Source organism: Corylus avellana, chromosome 7 (assembly GCF_965113065.1).
Source record: "Corylus avellana chromosome 7, dhCorAvel1.hap1.2, whole genome shotgun sequence".
Taxonomy (NCBI): domain Eukaryota; kingdom Viridiplantae; phylum Streptophyta; class Magnoliopsida; order Fagales; family Betulaceae; genus Corylus; species Corylus avellana.
The window spans coordinates 1,016,166-1,042,710 of record NC_142496.1 but is presented as its reverse complement, the minus strand read 5'-3'; the positions used below and the strand labels follow the sequence as shown (position 1 = coordinate 1,042,710).

At 36.8% G+C, this 26,545-nt stretch overlaps 1 long non-coding RNA gene and 1 pseudogene across 1 annotated transcript; both read left to right on the top strand.

Moving 5' to 3' along the window:
- The first annotated feature begins 8,144 nt into the window (after positions 1–8,144).
- Positions 8,145–26,545, top strand: part of LOC132185567 (cysteine-rich receptor-like protein kinase 19) — a 35,215-nt pseudogene continuing 16,814 nt past the window's right edge.
- On the top strand, positions 18,067–19,520 carry LOC148584310 (uncharacterized). Its single transcript, XR_015912847.1, has 3 exons — positions 18,067–18,139; positions 19,240–19,311; positions 19,442–19,520. It is a non-coding gene; the product is annotated as an uncharacterized LOC148584310 (long non-coding RNA).

The following is a 26,545-nucleotide window of genomic DNA, read 5'->3' as shown; positions in this document are numbered from 1 at the left end:
TGATATGAACCATTTTTAATACATGCTCTTAATAATATTACGCTTAAGAAACAGAAAGAAAGAAAAAAAAAAATTGAAAGTGATGGATTATCCAAATTAATGGTTTTTAATTTGTAACTAACAATTCTAATGGCAGTAGCTATAAACCTGGAGCCAATAAACATAAAATATATGGAGGAGGACAAATTTAAGGAGATATAATCCTCCCATTGTCAATTAATGTTGTGCATATATGGACAGTTCAATGGTGCCACATCCTTGAAAGCAATTGACGCAGATCGACGAGCCTCGTCTGCAGCTGTTTAGATGAAGCCCAACTCGAGAGTCCTCGTCTACTGCTAGTCTGGATGCTTATGTTATTTCCAGCTTTTTAGAGTTTTTTGTCTGTGGCCGTCGGGACGGCAATAAGCCCCATTAGAACGGGCACCGTAGCATTTCATAGCTGCGTTTCTGGAGGCTATAACATGTATTTATAGGCCCCCAAACCCTAAATCTAATAAAAGTACGTATTAAAGTCGGAAATTGTAATTCTATGAGGCCTGTTGGGACGGGAAATACCCCCGTTCAGACGGGCACTAAATAAAAAGTGCATAAATTAAACATAGTGCCGTCCAGCTTTCCAATCTTCTCTTTATTGCCCGTTTTGACCTAGTAAACTTCAGAATTTGCCAAAACTCCTAAAATATGGATTTGTAGATTTTTGAGTTAGCTTTCCAACGCCACCAAGGTCGCTCCAATAAGAGGTCTAAAACTTTAGATATGCCATTTTTAGTAAAAGTTTTCAGACGAAGATAACATTGCCGTCCGGACGAGCTTGCAGACAAGACTCTCAGGTTGAGGCTTGTCCAGATAGGCTGCAGACAAGGCTCGTCGATTTGCATCATTCTCCTCAATTTGGAGAGAATTTGCCCTCGAATTCGGCCGGTTCTTCCCACGATCCTCTAAATGTCCAGTCAACTCATTTCATTCTCCTATTCTCAAAATCATAACAAGGCTACACCCCATAATAAACGTGATGCCTTTAATCATCTTAAGATTGAGGTGAATATCCTAAAAATTTTGCTTGTTATCTGGAGATTGATCAAACTTCGCATGTTTTGCCTTATTTGCCTCTCACACCATGAAGATATCCAAAGAAAGATCAATGGTCCCTTCCTGTTGTGGCATAAAATCCTCATCTACCAAATAAAACTTTTCGCAAGTATTGTTAGAAGAGTTTCATAAAATAGTAACTACCCTAAGGAAATCAACATAATCAAGTTTCCCAACATTAAAATCAACGAATTCAACTTCTGGGCTCTCATCAAGCATATGGTGTGTGGAACTGTCATTAAACACTGTCAAACTATCCGAAAGATTTACCTCTTCCCACGATTCCTCTTCTTCATGAAAAATTGCAACATTCTCTGAAAGGTTTACCTCTTACACTTGTCCCCCCAATTCTTCATCCTCTTTAGGACTCTTGATGTGGAGTGGGTAATTTGGAAGTTTAGACCCCAGCACCAACTCAAGTTGGAGTTGAATATCTCGCAATGGTGGCACCTCTTTCGGTAATTCTGCTCGAAACACATCGACAAATCCCTCCAGCAGCTTCTTTATCGGCCTTGGTACCACTCCCTTGATGCCGTTCTCCTTGTCTGTCAACTCCTGCTTTGCTACGAAGGATTGACCATCCCCTTTTAAAAGTTTTGGTCCTGTCTCTTGGCTAGGTAGCAATGTGAACTTGACTTTATCAACCATGAAGTTGTACGTGTTATTTTCTTCATCATGGGTAGTAGCTTTTATCATATTTCCATGGCTTTTCCAACAATATGTGACATGTCTCCATGTCGACTACATCGCAAGCCATTCCAACAGATAGGAAGTAGGATGCCTCTTGGTTTGAAGCCCCAACTTTCGAACCACTTCCTCTGAGACTACATTCTCACAACTCCTCGGATCAATGACAAGCTTGGCCACCTTGCCTCCCACGGTGCATGTAGTTTGAAATTGTCGGCATGTTTGTTTAATGTATCGGGACACCGAATGACACTTGATCTCTACCTCCTCTTTGGGAACCATCTCTGCCATCTTCCTAGATGCTTCTTTTTATGAAAATTTTCTATTTTTTAATTTCACAAGGAACTCTTCAGGTTGCAAGCAACGTTGAAATTCCGGTATATTGAATTAGAACTCGTTTACCCACCGATTGGCATGAGTTTGCGCATGGTGCTGACGTTCGTGTGTTTGGCGCTCTGCAAAAGGGTTTCTAGATCCACTCCCATTGTGACCACCCATGTTGGATAATCGGGTAGTGAGCGCTTTAATTTGATTCCTCATAGCCTCGAATTGATCCTCCATGTGTTGCCAACGTTCAGCGATAAATTTGCCTTCCACCTCTGCGTACCATGGTCTTGGTTGGCGATGACAACCGTTCGGTCCACCACCCATCTGCCACAAACGAATCGCCGGTTGCTCCTTACGTGCTGCCTCCATGCGCATGTGCACCTCAATCATGTCAGCTAGAAGGTCGCCCATCCCCATTCATAGAAAGTAACTTGGGCTTTGATACCAGCTGATGTAGCCTGACTTAGTGGACTGCAGCGCTTGACAACAACAAAGAACGGGATAAATAATTCTAGACCTTGAGTCTATTAAATATCTGAGAATTCTTCTCAAAACACTAGAGTCTATCTAGGGATTAAGTAAAAAACACAAAGAAACTCAACTCTGAGTATTCTCGGTGTACGTTGAGAGAAAATGAATATTAATAGGACGGTATGAAGAATCTATATATCAATTATATTAAAAATAACATGTGCCTCTCTCATTTTAAAAGGGAATATGTTAGTTTGTTTCAATTTATCAATAATTCCCAATTGAGCCCAAGTGATAACTTCTAAAATTTATTCCAATGTGCCACACCCACATGTAAATTATTATGATTGAATTCAATACCATCACAGTTGTCGTTAACCATTTAATTTAAGGGTTAGCTTTGTTCAAAGTAATTAAGCTCCATTCCATTCACCACTAGTGGCGGTGGTTCTGTGGTCTCAATTTAGAAATATTCATGAGGTTCATACACGTACTAGCTAGCATGGGTTCGAATCTTCGCAACAGGGAATTACTCATACACAAGCCTGATTAGTATTAGCTTCATTGGAAATCTACTGATGTCTTGGTAAGGTTGAGTCAGAATATAGCTCAATTGTTTTTAAATGAGCGCATGCGGTTCCAGCCCTCTAGGCCCCTCCTAAGTAACTCCCAGCAGATAGTTTCATTGTAACACACAGGTAGAGATCCACTGCTGATCGCCCCCTCCTGCCCTTTTAATTAAGGGAAAAAAAAAAAAAGCTCACTAATTCTATTCAATATGCGAAATTTGACCTGATCCCTTTGCTCAGTTCTCGACTTTCTCACACAAAGTCACATTTAGTAAAATTGTGATAGTTAACGTAACTTTGATAAATATATTTTACTAGAATTATTCCGGGTTATAACCAATCGCGAAGGTTACTTTCTTGACCTATTAGTTTTGTTTCTTCACAAGCTTGTAGACATATATGGATAGGCTCGCCTTGTGTGCGTGCATATTGCTAAATTTGTCGACTCAAAATCATTGATTATTATTAATTTGTGTACCAATTTGACATACATGATTGATTTTAAATTTTAAATTTATAAAATAAAATCTTGACAACAAAATAGATCATTTCCATTTCATTCAAACATGGTGCCACTTAATTTAAAATTTTAAATGACGTGAGACACCATGTACGTACACCATTAGATGCAACAAAATAAATTACGATCTATAAAATAACTGATAACTGCCTAGGTGGTTGCGGTTGCAATTATTAAAAACCAATAACTGCCCAAGTCGATTGCAGTTACTGGTTATAGCCAATAACCGACAGTTATAACCTTTTGAATACCCCTACTTATATGTTTATCTTAAGAAAGCCAAAAGAAAAAAAAAAATCAAAAAGCCTAATTTTAAAAAAACGGTTATCGCGGGTGGTTACATGTTTTACTAACCGCTTACTGGCAGTTAGTAGCTAACTGCTAGGCCGTTAAGGTTGCGGTTAGTAAAATTTATTTACCGCTAAGGTGGATACGGTTAGCCCTTTTTGCCAATAACCACTAACTGTAACCGCATTGACACCCCTACTTAATTGTGAGGTGTATCTTTCCTCTCATTAATTAAATTGAACTGATCTAAACCGGGAGTTTGAATATATAATTTTGATCTAACAAAGGGAAGAGACTACGTACACCACTTAATTTCTGGCAATATGCATGTGCATGTGCGTGTGGTAGGAGTATTATAGTTAGTTAATTAATTAGTTAGTCATCCTGATCAGCAAAACCTGATGGAATCCAAACGAATTACGCGCGTGTCAAAATTCATTAATTACTTTTTTTTTTTTTTGGGTGTATGTGCATATATGCATGTGGGTGGATGGAGCATTATTTATAGTCAACCATCTTCAGCCAAATTAATAATTACTTGGTATATGGAATCCTAATCCAAATTAATTGATAAAGTACTTGTCAAAATTGATTAAGTAGTTAATTAAAAATACCCAGCATGCATTGCATCGATCATTGTACTGCGTACTTTCTGGCTGTATGCATGTGCATGTGCACGTGGTTGGAGTATTATAATTAGTTAATCACCTTCATGCAGCCAAATTAACTTGATCTAATCCGAACTAATTAACGAAACGTGTCAATATTCATTAGTAACTTAAAAAAAAAAATCAAAAAAAAAAAACCAACGTCGATGATCCCAGTTTTGGGTTATACGAGGATGGAGTAATTATATTATAATGAAAAGCAACTTGATCAGCAAAACATAATGGAACCCAAAATAATAATAATGACTTAAAATATGGTACCAATTTTTGGCTGTATGTATATGTGCATGTGGTTGGAGTATTATATTTATATAAATAGTTAATTAGTCAGCTTGATATCAGCAAAACTTGATGGAATTCAAAATGAAAAACGCGCGTGTCATAATTCATTAATTACTTAAAACTAAGATGGTGTTGGTACCAGAACTATTAATTTTTATAGTCAACTCAAATTAATTAATAAAGTATACACGTGTCAAAATTGATTAAGTAGTTAGTTAAAAATACCCAACATGCATCGATCATCGTACTACTTTGTGGCTATATGTGCATGTTGTTGGATGGATGGATGGAGTATTATTTATTTACAATTAATTAATCAATCATCTAGATCACCCAGCCCAAGTAAGTTGATGTTATCCAAAATAATCAAGAACGTGTCAATATTCAATATATGTATTATATATATATATTTGGCTGTGTGTACATATGTCATCAGTGCATGTGGTTGGATGGAGATTTCAAAAAATTCATTTCACTTCAAATCAATATGGATCATATTATCATCAATATTTCGTTTTTTCTTCATTTAACGGTTTTGATGGTGGTATGCCACTTAAAATTTAAATAATATTTTAACATTTTCCCTTAATAAATAAGGTTCGAACCATGAAAGAAATATTTGATTGAAAAGAGAGAGGTGAATGATAACCGATATCGTATGCATTAGGGCACCGAAGTTATACCAGAGGTCGTTAGGGATGCGCAAACCCTATCGAGAGGGAGTTAAGGGTCGAACCAAACACACATAGGGTGATCGATGAGTTCTTTTCCAGATTGTGGTATTTTTATGGTTTTTATTTTTGTTATAACTATTTTCAGAGTTGTATTGAGGTTTAAATTGTGGCTCGATCATATCATTGTATTACTTCTGCATTATGCTATTTCTTGTACTTTGGTAGGTACGTATTTAGGTAAGTCTTTCTCACTTAACTACAAGTTTGAAATTCAGCTTGAAACTTTTCAAGGTAATTATTATTTTTAATTAATTATGACATCTGATTCATTAGGGATGGTCCCAACTGATTGAGCTATCTCTTGAGACAAATCGATGATCTCTTTAAGTTTATTTATATATGTAAATACGTCTTTGGAGGTGCGTCTATTTTAATGATTAGTTTAATTAAATTTCGATGGCTTTACATGCCTCCCAGTACTGGAGCCTTCATGTATTGAATCCCTATAATTAATTGGAGTCTTCAAGTATTGGATCGCTGTTAATGGAAGCGTTAGTGGGCTAGCTAGCTGACTTATACAATGAGCCAAATTAATTTGAATCCGTATAAACTTAATGGAATCAATATAGAGATAGACTTATTTATCTTTGATTGCCATGTTGCATATAGAGATGGGCTTAATTATTGGAATATAGTTTTTTTTTTTTTTTTTTGTGTGTGTGTGTGTGTGTGAGAGGCCGAAATTCACAACGTACGGGACCACGTTTTGGCTGTATATGCACGTGGTTGGAGTATTACAATATATTAATCATCTTGATCAGCAAAACTTGAAGGAATCCAAATTAATAATAACATCATGACAATATCCATTAATAATTACTTAATAATTACAGAGGGAAAATTGCATAGTTTACTTGTCTCGTGCAACTTGAGATATCTAACCCACATGTTTGGGACAAATGGAACTTGCAACCCCTTTTGTGTAGGACTAATCCTGTATAAAACGGGTAAAATATTATTATTATTTTTTGTTAGACAAGTGAGACTCGTAACTCTTTCTGTAAAACTATCCAAATTGCGTACAATCTGGAACTATCAATTTGTAAAAGAATCGTAATGCCGTATATGATGGGGAAAAGGCTTCCTTGTTTTTCTTGGTTTGTATGCAAGTTTATACATATAAAAACTAAAATCAACTATTGATCGATCATTTTTGGACCGTCATGTATATACTATACATTATACAAAGTCCATGTCACCTAAAATCACGATACCTAAAAATGTTTGTTGGACATTATCCACTCTATTTAGCTTTTTTATTCTTTGCCAAAATGGGGTGGCTATGATGGTAAGTATAGCATCTTCGATAAGTCTAGATATGCCATGGAAAAGGGATTGCTTGGTTACTTTGCATGGCATGTGGACGATGACAACAGTACTGCCTGGACTCTTTCACACCAAGGTAATTAATAGTATTACTTTATTTTATTTACTATATATATTTCTCTTTCTACTTCTCTACTCTTCTTGTAATCTATGTAGTTAGTACGTGTATTCATTCATTTTTACTCTTAATAAATTGTCACAGCTTCCTGAGTATGGAACGATGAAGATGCCGCACGTACGTGTTTAATTAGAAAATAGATTTCAAAAATATCACTTCACTATAAATTAGTATAGACCATTTTATTGTCAATATTTTGTTTTTCGATATTTAACAGTGTAGAAAGTGCTATGTGACTTAAAATTTTGATGGAATTACATGCCTCCTACTGGAGCCTTCATGTATTGGCTCGTTGTTAAGGGAAGCGTTAGTGGCCTAACTTGTACCACTCATACAATGACTTAATGGAATCTGTATAAACTTATTGGAATTAATATAGAGGTATGTAGACTTAATGATCTTCGGTATATTGAATGACTTAATAGAATATAGGTTTTTTTGTATTGTGGGAGAGTTGTGGGAGAGGTCTAAACCCTAACTAGAGTATGAAATATATCTTCTCTATTCCACTTGAAAAAGAGAGGAAGTACCCCATATGATAGATTCTGTCAATTTAAGAGCATTTAAAAAAAATGAAGTGATCCAAACCGGGAGACTTTGTATGATAGATATAATAGGTATTTTCTATCTCCCTGCAGGCCTGCAGCTTAAGTAGTAGTGCCCCGCCGGTCGATCTTATCTCATTCAATTGAAAATAGTTGATATATATTATAATTAGTTAATTTTCTAGGTGTATGCATATATGTGCACGTGGTTGGAGTAAAATTATAATTAGTTAATGATGTTGATGAGAAAATTAATTAAATAAATTAATATTCAGTAATCATCTTGATGGATGAGCTGAATTAATAAATAAATCCAAATTAAGTTGATGGAATCCAAATTAATAAATAATTAAGAAACGTGGGAATCATGCATGGATTTCTTCTATTAAAAAAATCCTTTTTGCATAAAAATATTAGTATAAATAGCATGAAAGTGCAATGGACAAAAATCACTGGAGCGAGCCAATTTCTTCTTCTCTCTCAAATACCTATTTTCCCATCATTCATCAAGATCAAGATGACTAGCAGCACTGCTGTGAATGCCGGATACTGGTACTGGAAGGGTGACTTGCAGCCGGAGAGCATAGATTCCAGCCTTTTCACCCATCTTTTTGCTGCCTTTGCCGATGTCGACCCTGGCACCTTCAGCCTCAGGTTTCCTACCGGGTATGAGACTCGGTTTCAATCCTTCGCAAAAACCGTGAAGAGCATCAACTCTGATGTTAAAGCCATTTTATCCGTCGGTGGAGACACTGACCCTTCCATTTTTGCCACAATCGCTAGCAATTCTAATTACCGTAAAACATTCATAGATTCCTCCATTGATGTAGCCAGGGATTTCAACTACGATGGCCTTAGCCTGAACTGGCTGTATCCCGATCAAACGACCAACCTTGTCACACTCCTCAAAGAGTGGCGAGCTGCCCTGAACGATAAGGCGCCTGAGCTGCTTCTCACCGCTGCCGTCTCTGACAACCCAGAGGATTATCCCATTCAGGATATCGAGGATATCGTAAATTCCTTGGACTGGTTCAACGTAGTGGCCTATGACTTGAAGACCCCTGTTACCTCACCCAATTCCATTTTACCGCCTGCTCCATTTCTCAATCCATTACCCTCTGCTCTAATTCTTAGCGTGGCCCAAGTCATTGATTTTTGGATCTCTAAAGGCGTGCCGGTCAACAAATTAGTCATCGGCCTTCCATTTCATGGCCGCAGTTGGCTTCTGCAAAATGCTCATAACCACGAAATATTCTCAGATGCTAGTGGAGCTGCGACTGAAGTAAGTGACCCCATACTTTATCGACAAATCCAGGAACATATTAAAACCGAACGTGGCGTAGAAGTGATCGATCACAACTATGTCGCGCAGTATTGGTATTTTGGGACAACGTGGATTGGTTATGATGGTAAGGATATCATCTCTGATAAGGTTACATATCTCAAGCAAAATAAATTGCTTGGTTACTTTGCATGGCATGTGGACGGCGACGACTCTGACTGGGCTCTTTCAAACCAAGGTAATTATTAATTTTATTACTATATATATATATATATATATACTTCTCTTTGGATTTCTACTCTTCCATATATATCCTGCAGCCTATATATATATAAAGCTAATTTTTACTCTTAATATATATATTTTCACAGCTTTCCAAGCATGGAATGGAACAAATTAATTAATGAGGCCAATCATCAGATCGATCGATTTCCGACGTACGTGTTTGATTACAAGCTAGCTTCTCTATCTATATTTTCCACAAATAAGGCCAATCATCATCAGTACTTGTGTACCGGCGTTGTAAGGCCAATCATCAGTTGTACGTGTTGTTTTGCTTCCTGGCCTCCATGCATACTGTTTGGCATTGGTGGTATCCTTAATTAATTTTTACTGTTTATTTCTTTCTGTAATCTGATCGGATGTATGCTCCGTCTGTTTTTATTTTTATTTTTATTTTTTTTGTTATTATAATAAAATATTATTCGATCACATTTTTTTTTTCCTTATTAAAATCAATTTCAGTACTTGAAACTTGAAACCGTCAATAAATTAATATGAACCTTTTTTTATGGCTAATATACACTTAATAATATTACGCTTAAGAAAGAGAAAACAATTTTTTTTGAAAGTGATGGATTATCCAAATTAATGGTTCTTAATTTAATTTGTAACTAACTATTCTAATTGCACTAGCTAGTCATAGGAGATCGAGAAGTAATAACTATGAACCTGGATTCTGCTTTATTCCAAAAAAAAAAACTATGAACCAGGAGCCAATAAATAAAAAATATATGGAGGACGTCAAAGGAAATATAATCCTCAGATTGTCAATTAATGTTGTGCATATATGGACAGTAATGGGTGCCACATCCTTGAAAGCAATGAAGAGAGAAAATTTTGGACCCTGTGTCTCAGTGTTTGAAAGAAAAGGAATATTAATAGGAGACAAGAGTACTTAACGGTATATATATATATATATATATATATATAAAACATGTGCCTCTCACATTTTAAAAAGAAATATGTTAATTTGCTTCGGTGTATCATGGTTTTGAATAACATGAACTTAGTATAATGTTTGTGGGTAACATTTCTGGAAAACTCTCACGAGACTTCACTTGTCCTTTATGAGTGCTTCTTCCATTTTGGCCACAATCGCTAGCCAACCTAATCTCCGTAAAGCATTCATAGATTCCTCCATTGATGTAGCCAGGGAATTTGACTATGATGGCCTTAGCCTCCACTGACGGTATCCCAACACGACCGATCAGATGACCAACCTTGCCACACTCCTCACGGAGTGGCAAGCTGCCGTGGAGGAAGAGGCTGTTCAGAGCCCTGACAAAGCCAAGCTGCTTCTAACCGTAGCTGTCTTTTACACCTCGGAGTATACGCCGTCTGTTAATTATCCCATTCAGGCTATCTTAAATAGCTTGGACTGGATCAACGTAATGGCCTATGACTTGTATACCCCTCTTTCCTCACCCAATTCTATTGTGCCACCTGCTCCATTGCACGGTCCAACAAGCTCTCAACTAATTACAGTGGACAGCGGCGTCCGTGCTTGGATTGATGCAGGCGTGCCGGCCAACAAATTAGTCCTCGGCCTTTCATTTAATGGCCTCGGTTGGTTCTGGAAAATGCTGATAACCATGAAATATCATCGCCGGCTAATGGACCGCTGTATGCAGGTAACCCCGTTTCTTATCGCACAATCCAAGATTTTATAACAAACATCGGTGCCGTAGAAGTGATCGACCCCTCCTACGTCACACACTATTGCTATGATGGTAAGTATAGCATCTTTGATAAGTCTAGATATGGCATGGAAAAGGGATTGCTTGGTTACTTTGCATGACATGTGGCCAACGACGACAATGCCTGGACTCTTTCAAACCAAGGTAATTTATTAATTACGTACTTTATTATATTCGCTATATATATATCCATCAAATTAATTAAGAAAGCTAATTTTTACTCTCTTAATATATATATTGTCGCAGCTTCCCTAGCATGGAACAAATGAGGCAAATCTTCAGATGTCCTACGCGCGTGTTTAATTAGAAGCTAGCTTCTATATCTATTTTGTCCACAAATAAGGCCAATCACCAGTCAGTACTTGTGTACGCGTGTTTAATTTATGCCTAATATACACTTAACAATATTACGCTTAAGAAAGAGAAAGAGAGAGAAAAAAAATATATTGAAAGAGATGGATTATCCAAATTAATGGTTCTTAATTAATTTGCAACTAACAATTCTAATGGCAGTAGCTAGTCATTGGAGAGAAGTAAGAACTATAAACCTGGAGCCAATAAATATAAAATATATGGAGGAGGACAAAGGAGATATAATCCTCTCATTGTCAATTAATGTTGTGCATATATGGACAGTGTAATGGTGCCACATCCTTGAAAGCAATGAAGAGAGAAAAAATCTTGGACCTAATTGTGTCTCCGTGTTTGAGAGAAGATGAATATTAATAGGAGACAAAGAGTCAATGGTATAAGGACTCTCTATATCAATCATATTAAAAATAGCACGTGCCTCTCACATTTTAAAAGAAAATATGTTAGTTTGTTTCAGTTTATCAAGAATTCCCAATTGAACCCAAGTGATTTTGGTATGATTAAAAGTGAAGCAAATGCAAACCAAATTGTTGGCGCGCCCATAGTAAGTAATTTAAACATTGAAGTTTAGTAATTTAATCATTCTAATCAAATAATTAATAGTTATATCTACAATCAATAATTAATATTACATGCAGTGGTTATGTACGTTCGTCCAATCAGGCAAAGGCACGGAGTTTATGGATCCATCTGGATGATAGACTTTCATTTTCTTAGAGCAGCGCGTCCGTACGTAAGATCTAGCAAACGAGGTTGTGGGTCTCCTAAAATATACCTCATTTGTATCTACTATGGATGAGCAACTCAGTGGGTCTTCTTAGAACTTCTAGTCCGTACGCACTATCGGACAAGCTTCCTAGTGGGACTCCGCGCCATTACTTGTCTGTACACACTTCAGATGAGATAGCGGCCGGAGGAGCTTTTTGGGGACTCACAACACTCCTCATCCATACCCATGCACCACAGACAAGGCAGCCTCACTATCTTCAAAGTTTCCAGAATTTCAAGAATTTGTCAAGAATACAAATCAAATTGCGCTACATATTTTGAACATCAAATTTAGCCAACCTAAACATTATGAAGAAGAAAGAAGCTGTGCGACGCCTTCTATTTCTCTATTTCACTCCTTACCACAACACACTTAGGTAAGAACAAAAGTCTCTCTCTATATGTGGGTAGTCGATGCAAAACAATATTTCCTCTCCTACTTGGAGAAGGGGATACGAAGATAGATAGGAGACAAAGTTCTCATAGTGCCCACTCACTCAATTGATAGGTGAAAAGTCATCCACGTCAACACATTTTTCATGTCACAACTATCCTACAATGCTAATATGACAATTCCAACCAATTTTTAATTTTTGTTTTTTAACAAAGGCTAATCTAGGATTGCAATATCGAGGCCCAATCCAAGGCTATAAAATTCCATACTCAACACTTGCCCAATGTTGGTTGGGCTAACTCATGGAATGGATTCCTAAGACAATTAATCCACATTAGTTTATGCATATTTTTATGGAACATGGTTAATTAAAAGCCACTTTATCTAGTTTAGTTAATGAGTTTTAAAAAATATAATACATCTTATTATCTTTTTTTTTTTTTCTTTTTTAAATTAATTAATTAATTTATATTTTTTTTATCTATATTATTTAAATATTATTTCTTTATTCTTAAAGATCCTATTTTTCAAATTTTAGGAAATAAGAGATGTGAAGAGAGCGAGAAACAATAGGAGAATATTTTGGGAAAAGAGAGATGGAGAGAGAGAGAGAAATAATATATTAATGAGATTGATATGTGAACAGTGCAGCTATATGTAACGGTGCACTATTCACAAATGCAACAAAAATATATTTTGCATTTAAAATGCATAATCCGATGCATATGGTTTTTTAGTATTGTGCTTATCGATTTTAGTTAAAAAGTAAGAAATGTCTAAGCGAATGTGAATTTTCTAAATAACTGCAAAAAAGAGATTTCAAAAAATCAATTTCACTAGAAATGAATATGAACCATTTTGAACAATGTAGATAGTAGTGCTAACAGTGTAGATAGGGATGCATCATTCAAAATTTAAATGATGTGACAACATATTAATTATTATAAAATTAACATGTTGACACTCCCGACCCCTTAATAAATAAAGCTCAACACATGTATGAAATATTTAATTAAAAATGAAGGTGAATGATGGAGATAGCTTTTGAAGTACTTGATCTCGGCTCTGATACTATGTTAATTAAATTATCACGTATTTCAAAATAGAAACCTTAAGCTGATAGGAAGATGTATGTAACACATATACACCATTCAATCTAATCTTGACAATAAAATGGTTTATTTCCATTTCAATAGCTTGAAATAATGGAGATGATCCAATTCTATAAAAAACAATTGGTCCCTGTAGTTTTTGATATGATTTGACAGTAAATTCTTAACTCAAAGATAGGACTTCCAACGAACAAGAAAATTTTATTTTTATTATTTTTTTTCTGAATAAAAAAATATTGAGCCCGGAGTTCCTTGCATCCTTAATGAATTCCAAAGAAAAACCTTTAATTAAAGAACTGAAGCATATAATTCATATGTTATTTCAATTAAGAAAATAAATACCAGAAACACATGATCAAAAAAGAACCAAATGGCCTCAATTTTGGAGGGTCTACACTACACAATATGGTCAAGACATGTATGAAATATTTAATTAAAAAGGAAGGTGAATGATAGAGATAACTTTTGAAGTACTTGATCTCGGCTCTGATACCATGTTAATTAAATTATCACGGTACCATGCACACTATTAGATGTATCAAAATAGTTTTCAAGAAGTAATTCAATCGGCTGGGGCCACGCCTAATAATAAAGCGGAGGTCAGTAGTTTGAATCCCCCTCTCCCTCTTATGCGGACATGTCAAAAAATAAATAAAATAAAAGAAAGAAGAAAGATGTATCAAAATAAAAACAGGAGTATGGAATAGATCTTCTCGATCTATTCCACTTGGAAAAGAGAGGAAGTACCCCATATGATAGATTTTGTCAATTTAATTAAGACCATTTTCATTAGCTAGCCTAGCCTTGTTGCAACAATGGGCAAAACAGTACGTAGCCCCATCATATGGCTGCTAGCCTCATTTTAGCTAAAAGAAATTGCTAGATGCAACCTTACTCGTCAAATTTCATGAGCATGGCTCAAAAATGAATTTAAAAATCAATATGATTCTCCCTTCCCCTTTCCTAACAAAGTGTGTAATTTGAAGAAAACGAAAAAACCACTCAATTGGAGGATCCAAGCGGTACGTACGTAGAGGTTTGAACCCCCACTAAAAGGATTCTCTGTGCAGCTTAATTATTGGGCGGTGGATCTAATTTCCTGAGCATGAATTAATAAATTGAACTTACAAAATAATAATAATAATAATAATAAATTGAACTGATCCAAACCGGAACTTTGTATGATAGATATAATTTGGATGTAACACTTAATAAATTTATTTGTGGCAGTATGTAAATGTGCATGTGGTTGGAGTATTATATATAATCAATTAATTAGTCATGTTGATATCAGCAACACTTGATGGAATCCATTCATTAATTACTTAAAACTTGAATATGTAGGTAAAATAAATTAAGGTCCATGAAATAGTGATATGGATGGGGAGTTAAAAGAGGAGATTAGAACGAGTCAAAGTAGAATTGTATTTAATAGGGATTATTAGTTGTGAATTAGGAGGCTTAAGATTAGATGTTTTAAAATTAATTAAGTACTGCCCGGTGGATCTTATCTCATTCAATTGAAAATAGTTAATATATATTATAATTAATTAGTTAATTTCTGGGTGTATGCATATGCATGTGGTTGGAGTAATATTATAATTAGTTAATCATCATCCTGATGAGAAAATTAATTAAACTTGACGGAATCCACATGTCAATATTCATTAATTAATTACATAAAAATAAATTAATATTCTGCAATCATCTTGATGGATGAGCCGAATTAGTAAATAAATTAAGTTGATGGATTAATCCAAATTAATAAATTAAGAAATGTGGGAATCATGAATGAATTTCTTCTATGAAATAAAGCCTTTTTGAGAGTTAATTAGATCGAGATAGCCCACATGCACATAAAAATATTAGTATAAATAGCATGAAGGTGCGAGCCAATTTCTTCTTCTCTCTCAACTACGGATTAAGACCTCCTTCAATTACTCAAAATTAAAGAATTTCATATTACGAAATCATGGCCCTTCATTTTAAATCCAATGGTTTATAAAATCATTTAAACCTCGGTAAAATAAAAATCAACTTCAAATCAAAATTTAATGTCTCGGTTATACAAAAGCAGTTGACATTTTATACACCATTAGATTTCAAATAAACGGCCATGATTTTGTAACATGAGATTCTCCAATTTTGAGTAATTGAAAGGAATCTCAATCTCTCAACTACCTACTACTTACCCATCATATATTAGTTTTATCGGTAGTTGGGTATATATTTTATTTCTAATTTTATTGTATTTTTTGTCTCCCTAGCCTGCTTATTTAATTGGCCGGTCGATCTATCCTCATTCAATTAATCGAACTTTCCAAATCGGGTCTTTTTAAGATATTTGGATCTAACCAAAAGAAGAAACAATGACGTACACCACTTTCTGGCTGTATGCATGTATGCATGTGCACGTGGTTGGTTGGAGTATTATAATTAGTTAATCATCTTCAGCCAATCTGACACACATGATTGATTTTAAATTTTAAATTTATAAAATAAAATATGTTACATGTTAATTGTTTCTCTCTGGAAGAAAGCAGGCCAACTTGTGGCTTTTGTTTGATCGCCATTTCCTGGCGGCCGGGATGTGTTTGGTGCTTGCGGTTTGCAAATAATCGAGGCAATCTTGGCTGGTTGTGTTAATTTTAAAGTCGAATAGAAATGATACTTGACTTACGGGAAAAGACTAATTTAGTACCTCCGATTGGTTCCGTTAGCCCAAACTAATGGAATGTCATGTGTCACCACATTCAAATTCCACGTGTCCTAAAAATAATAATAAAAAAAGTAAACCTTAAAAAAACAAAAATTTGAAAAATTTATGGGGTGGCTTTTGGCCAATGAGGGTAAAATTCATACGGAGTTAAGGGCTTGAACCAAACATACGGAGGATGATGAATTCTTTTCCAAATTGTGGTATTTTTATGGTTTTTGTTATTAGCAACCACTACAAAAAAAACAAGGTTTAGTAACGCTTGGAATATAGGCGTTTTAATAAAACATCCCCTTATAGGGACGTTTTATTGTGTAAACGACACAAAATAAAATTAGCAACACCTGCGCAAAAAAACGTCCCCTTAATTCGGGACATTCCAATAGGATATGCCCCAATTTAGTTAATTAAGTGTGCTTGGCTGGCTGGCAAGCGCCCTTAATTCAAGACGCTTGCTATCTAGGCGCCCTTAGTTAGGAGCGCCTGCCAGCTAGGCGCCCCTAATTAAGTGCACCAGGCTGGCAAGCGCTCCTAATTAAAGGCACCTGGCTGGCAAGCGCCCTTAATTCGGGACGCCTACTATTCAGGTGCCCTTAATTAGGGGCGAATGTTAATTAGGCGCCCTTAATTAAGTGCGCCTGGCTGGCAAACGCCCCTAATTAAGGGCGCTTGGCTGGGAAGCGCCCTTAATTCGGGACGCCTGCTATCCAGGCGCACTTAATTAGGGGCGCCTGCCAGCTAGGCGCCCCTAATTAAGTGCGCCTAGATGGCAAGCGCTCCTAATTAAGGGGGCTTGGCTGGTAAGTGCCCTTAATTCGGGATGCCTACTATCCACGTGCCCTTAATTAGGGGCGCCTGCCAGCTAGGCGCACTTAATTAAATGCGCCTAGCTGGCAGGCACCCCTAATTAAGGGCGCCTGGCTGGCAAGCGCCCTTAATTAAGTGCGCTTGGCTGGCAAGTGCCCCTAATTAAGGGCGCCTGGCTTGCAAGCGCCCTTAATTAAGTGCGCTTGGCTGGCAAGCGCCCTTAATTAAGTGAGTTTGGCTGGCAAACGCCCCTAATTAAGGGCACTTGGCTTGCAAGCGCTCTTACTTCGGGACGCCTGCTATCCAAGCACCCTTAATTAGGGGCGCTTGCCATTTAGGTGCCCTTAATTAGGGGCGCCTACCAGCTAGGCGCCCTTAATTAAGTGCACATGGCTGGCAGGCGCCCCTAATTAAGGACGCTTGCCATCTAGGCGTCCTTAATTAGGGGCGCCTGCCAGCTAGGCGCCCTTAATTAAGGGTGCCTACAAGAATTAAATTATTATTGTGGCCTATTCCGATAATTTCTGAATTAGTATTATTTTTGTTTTTATATCACATAGTTTAATTTTTAATCTAGACAACCACATTAACTGATTTTGCATTTATATATTTTTTAGTTTAAGTCTCTTTTAAATGTTTTTTAATTTTTAGTATTTACTTTTTATTTTTATAAATAAATTTATAAGTGTTTTTTAATTTTAATATATTTATATTTTTTGTTTTTGCGAGCGGGAACTTAATTTTCCTTTTGATTCCTCAGCTCCCGCTCTAAGACTTAATTTCTCCCTCAATATATATTTTCTCTAACCTCTCCCCGCGCGGCCCGCCTGTCCCCCCTCTCTGCATCAGGATATATATATATATATATATATATATATATATATATATATTAGATCCCTAGCCTCTCCCCTCTCCCTCAATATATATTGATCCATATCTCTCTCTACGGCGCTAGTCGCCCCTCTCTCAATCTCGATTTTCCTATCTCTCTCTTCGGCGCCCAGTGACTCACACGTTTGGCCAACCCACCGGCCATCTTCTCCAGTCGAAATCGGCCTGCCTCTCTCTATGTTCCTGTACTAGTGAGTCTCTCTCTGTCTCTGTCTCTGTTTTTCTTTGTATCTGCTGTCTCTTTAAGTTGTCGATTTGGGATTCTAATAGTCAGATTTTTTGGGATTCTCTACTTTTAGGGTGTAGTTGGTTTGTTGAATGCAACAATCACAATTTTGAAGAATCTCCGTGGTTGTCCTGGAGTGTTCTTTCAAATTTAATTCAGTTTTGATTTCACTGTGCAGTTCGTTCATATTAACATTTAGTATTGAATTATTATTGCAGAATTAAGTGGATCGGAATACCTCTTTTCTTTTCTTTTTTTTTTAAAAAAATTTATTGTTTTTCCTTATCCTTTATTATCATGTTCCTTTGTTTTTCCTCTTTATTGGTAGTGCCAGAATAGTCCACTTTACTATCCAAAATTACTCGTCGAGATTGGTGCCATTTTTTGAATTTTAGTTGTCTTATGTAAGTTCTTTGGAAAAGTTGTATATATACCATTGTGGAAGAAACATGATGATCTTCTGGAGTCCGGAATATACCTTAATTAGGGGAGCGCTTGCCAGCCAGGCATCGTTAATTAAGGGCGCCTAGCTGGCAGGCGTCCCTAATTAATGGCGCTTGCTATCCAGGCGCACTTAATTAAGGGTGTCTGGATAGCAGACGCATCAAAATTATTTTTAGTTATATAGGAGAATTAGCTGCTCAAACATTAAGTTATATAAAAATAACTTAAACACAATAAATGATAAAAGAGAAAGGAAGAACAACATAAAATTTGAAATTCTAATGTTGGCTTATATTTTATCCTTTATCTTTTATCCTTTAATGTTGGCTTATATAACTTAAACACAATAAAAATTATTTTATTGCTGTATAAATGATAAAAGATAAAGGAAGAACAACATAAAATTTGAAATTCTAATGTTGGCTTATCTTTCATCCTTTATCTTTTATCCTTTAATGTTGGCTTATATAATTTAAACACAATAAAAATTATTTTATGCTGTTCTTCTTTTATCTTTTATCCTTTTATAGGAGAATTAGCTGCTCAAACACAATTCATTACTGTTGACTTAAGAACATATATATGATTGCATAATATACATTTGCATCTATTTATATATAGGTGAGAATGAATTAACAAATGAAGATGAGGATGCAGCTGATGCAGAAGGCGACCATTGTGGATCATCACAAAGTATGTGTAGATCTTCATATCTTAGTTAATTGTAATATAATCTAATTATATATAGGTTTGAACTTTCAAAATAGTTAGATATAAGTTTGTAATTTAATATATATATTTTTTTTGGTTTTATCATTTGCAGGTAATCGTTAAGTGACGTACGTATACTTGATCTGTTAGGTTGAGTACGTATTTGACGCCAAATGCTAAGCGAACTCGTTGATATATTTTATTTCATATGTAATAAACAATTTTTGTGAACTCTTTTAAGAGGTGGTACACTTTGTGTTTACGATATCGTTTTGGATATTTTATTTCATATGTATGGTATAATTTTTGTTAACTCTTTAAGATGTGGTACGTACACTTTGTGTTTATGATATCATCATTTTGGATTTAATTGTCTTATGAGATATGAGATTGTATATATGGATTAGATATGTATTGTGAGATATATATATGTATAAGATTGTATGAGATTGATGAATGGAGAAAATATTTATGGATTAATCCAATATTTATGGAGAAAATACGCAATTGTATATCAGAAGAAAATAAAAAATATATATGGATTGTATGGGAAAAATATTTTCTTTAAATATTAATTATTGGAAGTGCTTCCATATAGAAATAGGGGCCCTTTACATGCAAGCGCCCCCATTTATGAAAGGGGACGCTTGCCCACCTGAGCGCCCCCTTTTTAGAATGAGGGCGCTTCCTAGGTAAGCGCCCCCTTTTTTAGGCAAGCGCCCCCATTTATGAAAGCGCCCCCTTTTTAGAATGAGGGTGCTTCCTAGGTAAGCGCCCCCTTTTTTAGGCAAACGCCCCCATTTATGAAAGGGGGCGCTTGCCCACCTGAGCGCCCCCTTTTTAGAATGAGGGTGCTTCCTAGGTAAGCGCCCCCTTTTTTAGGCAAGCGCCCCCATTTATGAAAGGGGGCGCTTGCCCACCTGAGCGCCCCCTTTTTAGAATGAGGGTGCTTCCTAGGTAAGCGCCCCCATTTATGAAAGGGGACGCTTGCCCACCTGAGCGCCCCCTTTTTAGAATGAGGGCGCTTCCTAGGTAAGCGCCTCCTTTTTTAGGCAAGCGCCCCATGAGCGCCCCTTTTTTAGAATGAGGGTGCTTCCTAGATAAGCGCCCCCTTTTTTAGGCAAGCGCTCCCATTTAAAAAGGGGTCGCTTCCTAGGCAAGCGACCCCTTTTAAAAAATGGGGTGCTTGCCTAGGAAGCGCCCTTATTTTAAAAAGGGGGCACTTGCCTAGGAAGCACCCTTATTCTAAAAATGGGGCGCTTGCCTAGGAAGTGGCCCCATTTAAAAAAGGGGGCGCTTGCCTAGGAAGCGCCCCCATTTAAAAAAGGGGGCGTTTTTCACAACTAAGCGCCCCCTTTTAAAAAGGGGGGCGCTTTGTTCCAAACGTCCCCTTTTCGAGGTGTTTTTTCGTAAAAAAACGTCCCAATCTTAAATTCTAGTCGCCATAAAAACCGACATGTTCCAAGTGCCCCTAATCAAGCGTTGCGAAATCAATAGGGACGTTTTTTTAGCCAAAAATGCTCCAAATAACCATGTCACTAAACCTTGTTTTTTTTGTAGTGAACGTTTTATTATAATTATTTTCAGAGTTGTATTGAGGTTTAAACCCTAAGAGGCCACCCCATTTTTGTTATTAGGGTTTAAATTTATGGGGTGGCTGACCACCCCATTTTGACCATTTTCATAGTTGTATTGGGGTGGCTGGCGGCCACATGGAAATTCATACCGATTTTAATTCGAATTTGTTCTAGGTTTAGGGTTTGAAGGCATATAAATACATGTTTTATAGACCCTATAGCGTTGCTTTAGATATTATTTCAGTTTTCATCAATAAAAATACTCAGAGTTGAGTTTCTTCATCTTTTTCCTTCAAACCCTAGATAAACTCTAGCGTTTTGCGAAGAATTCTTAAATCTTTAATAGATTCGAGATCTAGAATTATTTATCCATTTTTTTCTTGTTACTGTTTTCTTTGCATCCCACTAATTCAAGATGCATCACTTATCTCGTTCGCTCACTCGAGTCCTCCGACATTGTGAATTTCTACTATAACGAAACATGATGCATCGTTATATGCAGTACTAGCTAGAGAACTCTTCGAGTGACGCATAAGTTCCTAATTGGGAGCAACAGGCTAAGAGGTCATCAAAAACCCTAATCTTACACATGACGGTCACTGGCGAACGTTCGGCCAAAGAATGGACAACTTGTCGTCCAGAGACCAAAATGCAAAATGGACTTCTATCTATAAACCATGGCGTGGTAAACCTCATCCTAGGATCCTAATAGGCACATGCAACGCAACAAATCATGAAAACATGCAAGCTTAAGAAATCAAAGGGTCTGTTTAATGCATTTTGAAAATCTTTTGTCTCTCTCTTTAAGGAAATAGGTATATAAGCTTATCAAGACATCTTTAAACTTGAAATGAGCATAAAATAACATGAATAACATAAAGGCTACGTGAATGGACAAGAGGTTAGATTTGAAGATGGCAAATCATTTGAAGGACGTGTTTTATTTAAAAACGTTCGTTTGTTTTTTTGTAAGTCATGCCCATAAAAGTTGGTAATTTGTCGGGGCATTACATGGTGTCCTGGGGATCATCCACCGTGAGCTTCTCCTTGTTGAAACACTGCATCATGTAGTAGTCCTTAATGTACGTACGTATGTGTTTGATTGAATGAAGTTAAAACCAAAAATGCTCTTTTGGGCTATTTGCTTTTAAATGTACAATTAGCACTTTCCTTGAATTTGCTAGAGACATGGTAGACTAAAACTCAAGCTGTTTGTAGGAGAACGCGATGGATTGTCCAAATTAAAGGTTCATTATAACTAACAATTCAAATGGTACGTAGTAATCATATATAGGAGAAAGAAGTAAGAAGTATATAAATTAAACAGGAGCCAATAAATAGAATTGTATTTAATAGGGATTATTAGTTGTGAATTAGGATTAAGAATCTAAGATTAGATGTTTTAAAAATAGGTTGGCCAATATATATATATATATATATATAGTTGGGTATTTTGTATCTCCCTGCAGCTTAGATAATGATCTTATCTCATTCAATTGAACTGATCCTAATCCAAACCGGCCGGGACTTTGTATGATATTCGGATCCAGCTAACAAATTCTGGGCCGGTGTGCATGTGGTTGGAGTAATATATATTATATTCAGTAATCATCTAGATGGATGAGCAGAATAAATTAATTAAGTTGAACGTGGGAATCATGCATGAATTACTTAAAAAAATTTAACATATCTGAAAAACGCTATGCCGACTCCAAAAACTTGTTTACCACAATTTATGCGGAATTAATATTATGAAGCAATAAACAATTCAATCACCCAAAATATATAAAGCAATAAAGAGGCAGACACAGACATTTTGGTTACGAAGAGAAAACCTTTTAGAAACCGATCTAAAAGTAAAACCTCTCCGGGGCAGCTAAACCTAGGAAATCACTATCAAAAGATTATCCAGAGATTACAGACACTAGGAACACTTATAACCCTTTGCAAGACCTTGGCTCTGTAAGATCGACAAGCCTACAACTCGTCTCCTTACTCACAATCTTCTTCAACGTGATTCTTCTTTACCGGACCCTTCCGATAGACTTCTCAACCGTAGATTTATCAAAGGAATAACTAAAATTCTAAGAGATTCAATTTAACGCTCACCACATATGATCTCTCTTAGCACAGCCTCCGACGAACTCTCTGGGGGTGAAAATTCGTACTTCTCTCTTCTATAATGATGTATATATACCCCCGACAAAACCCTAGACCTAACCCACTTAAAATCACGTTTTTGGGCCTAAAACTTACGGGGTGTTCGAACATGTTAATGGGCTGTCCGGACACGGCTTTGTGGAGCAAAATTTGAGTTTCTGGAAATGAGGTCCGGACCCGGGGAATTGCGGTCCGGACCCAGCCTGTCCAGTCTTGATCAACAGCTCCGATCGATGGGCGTTTGTGGTCCGATTGAGCTGAAATTTTGCAAGGACGTTCATAACACATGAATCTACATTATGAACGGTGGAGATTGGATTCTGAGCATTTTATATCAGTGTTTGAGCTCATAAACAGTAGCATCTGCATCTTGGAACTGAATTAAGCCAACACAAGAACTAACAATATCGATGATGCATGCATAAAAATATTAGTATAAATAGCATGATGGTGCAATGGAGAAAATTCACTCCACCCAATTTCTTCTTCTCTCTCAAATACGTAGGTACTTACCCCCATTCAACAAGATCAAGATGACTAGCACTCCTGTGAAAGCCGGATACTGGTACTGCAAGAGTGACTTGCGGCCAGAGAACATAGATTTCAAGCTTTTCACCCATCTTTTTGCTTCCTTTGCCGATGTCAACACTGGCACCTACCAACTCACCTTTCCTACCGGGTAGACTCAGCTTCAATCCTTCGCCCAAACCATGAAGAGAAACAGCTCTGCTACTAATTAGCCCTTTTATCCATCGGTGGAGAGTATGGAGACACCAGTCCTTCCACCTTTGCCACAATCGCTGCCCAACCTAATCTCCGTACATCATTCATAAAGTCCTCCATTGATGTAGCCAGGGAATTCAACTACGATGGCCTTAGCCTCAACTGGCAGTATCCCGCCAGCGATCAGATGACCAACCTTGCCACACTCCTCCAAGAATGGCGAACTGAAGTGGACAATGAAGCTGAGCTAGCGCACTGGCAATGCCAAGCTGCTTCTAATCACATCCGTTTATTACTCCCCAGAGTATTATCCCTTTGACGATGTCGTAGGTTACTTGGACTGGATCAACGTAGTGGCCTATGACTTGAATACCCCTGCCTCCGATTCCTCACACGATGTTGTTGTACCACCTGCTCCATTGCACAATCCAACAAGCTATCAAATTACTAGCGTGGACGCCGGCGTACGTGCTTGGATCGCTGTAGGTGTGCCGGCCAAGAACTTAGTCCTTGGCCTTCCATTTCTTGGCCGCAGTTGGCTTTTGGAAAAGGCTGAAAACCATGAAATATTCTCGGCGGCTAATGGAGCTGCGACTGATGACCCCATACTTTATTCCCAAATTCAGGATATAATAGACAATGGTGGCGTAGAAGTGGTCGATCCCTCCTATGTCACACACTATTGCTATGCCGGGACGACTTGGGTTGGTTATGATGGTAAGTATAGCATCTTTGATAAGTCTAGATATGCCATGGAAAAGGGATTGCTTGGTTACTTTGCATGGCATGTGGGCGGCGACGACAGTACTGCCTGGACTCTTTCAAACCACGGTACGTAATTTATTAACTAGCTAGTATTATATTTAGCATATATTTCTCTTTCAATTTCTACTCTTCAATCCATCATTGTCCATCCTATAAACCTAACTTCTTGTAATCTATGTACGGACGTTCGTGTATTAAATCATTTTTACTCTTTAATATATTCTCGCAGCTTCCCGAGCATGGAACGATGAAGATGTGGCACGTGTTTAATTAGAAGCTAGGTAGCTTCTATTATCCATATCAAATAAGGCCAATTATCAGTACTAGTGTACGCGTTGCAAAGCCAATTTATTATCAGTTGTGCTGTTTTGTTTCCTTGATACTGTCTGCCAGTATCCTTGTTTTTGTAATCCGATTGGATGTGCTCGAAATCATACCCCGTAAGGCATGTTCTAAGAGTCATCCAAGTGAGGAGAACAACATTATTGAACCTCAACAGATCCATCTTTGGATGATAAACATTCATCATGTAAACTAATAAGATGCCTGCAAATAGCTCTTTTGTGCGTTCAGGAAAATGCAGTTGATAGGCCATCCATATTGGAGGTTTCTTCAATGCTAAAATGTGAAATTGCTACTCTGAGAATTCCAAAAGTGCCTGCTTTTTCTACAAAAAGAACCCAAGATGAGGAAAATAAATCTGAGTTGCCGCTAGAAATTTTTTTCTGTTAATGATGCAACAATTTCCCAATTTATACCCCGATAATTAATTAAGCATGGAGGCCTTTCTGAAATATAGTTTGATGGTGAGGAAAAAAAAAAATCCGTGTTGCAGACAGGGTATTTACATGTCTTTCTTTTCATTGTAAGGACATTTTTAATTTTCGCTAAGCTCTATTAGAACCTCTCAAGAAATGCTTATTAATTTGCATTCTAGCATCTCTCTCCTTTACATTTTCATTAAGTTGGCATGCTTCATCTACCATTAGTGTTTTTTTTTTTCTTCTCATTTTAATTAATTGTGAATGGAACATGCCATTACTCACCAGATCTTGTATCTCCTAATTCTGTTTATTCTTTGCCGGTGGATTCAATGCAAAGGAACTTGGATTGGTTAAATGTATTGTGGCTTATCACTACCACTCGCCATTTTCGGCAAACTATGCGCGCGCGGTTGCAGCTTTGCATGATCCAGAGACTCATGCTGATACTGATGATGGCCCTGCTTTAACCTACAAATGCTACTTTCGTAGTAAATTACTGCGTAATTGGATCCAATTGGATTACTTTTGATGATATTGAGGTTGTCCAAAATAAGGTTTTATATGCCAAGGAGATGAGCATGCTCGGTTACTATGTTTGGCATGTCGCCAACGATGACAATTGGGTGCTTTCTCTTGCTGCGGGTAGGGATTATATATTCTCTCTCTTTAATTAGAATCTATAATATTTTTCATAATTTCTATATTATATTTTTTTTTCTTCATTCTCCCTTCACTAGTTCTGGAGAATATAGTTTATTGCCTTTCCTATATCTGTTTACCCTGATTTATCTCTTCGATCAGAAGACTTTTATTTTTAGTATATATAAGATAAGATCAATATTTCCCGTGAGGAAAAAAAGAAAAAAAACAGCAACTTATCTGCAATACCAAAGTATAATATCTTAGGCTTCATTTTGTTGTCAAGTAAAATGTTGCTAGCTTTGAGGGCTCGACAATTAAAACTACTTGACAATATTGTAATGTAGCATTATTTTTATGACATGCTTCTATCTCTTGCATAATGATTTTAGCTTCAGTTCAAGGGGTTCGATCATCACGGGATTGACAACAATAAGCACCAAAAATGGAGGTTGTTAATGATCGTTTTGGTTACAAGTACTGCTGCAATTTTCTTCCTCCTAGTGTCGGTGATGTGTTATTTAAGGAAGAGAAATTTCTCTTGTACCTTTTGTATTTTAGGTAGGATTTTTATTATTTACTGCTTAT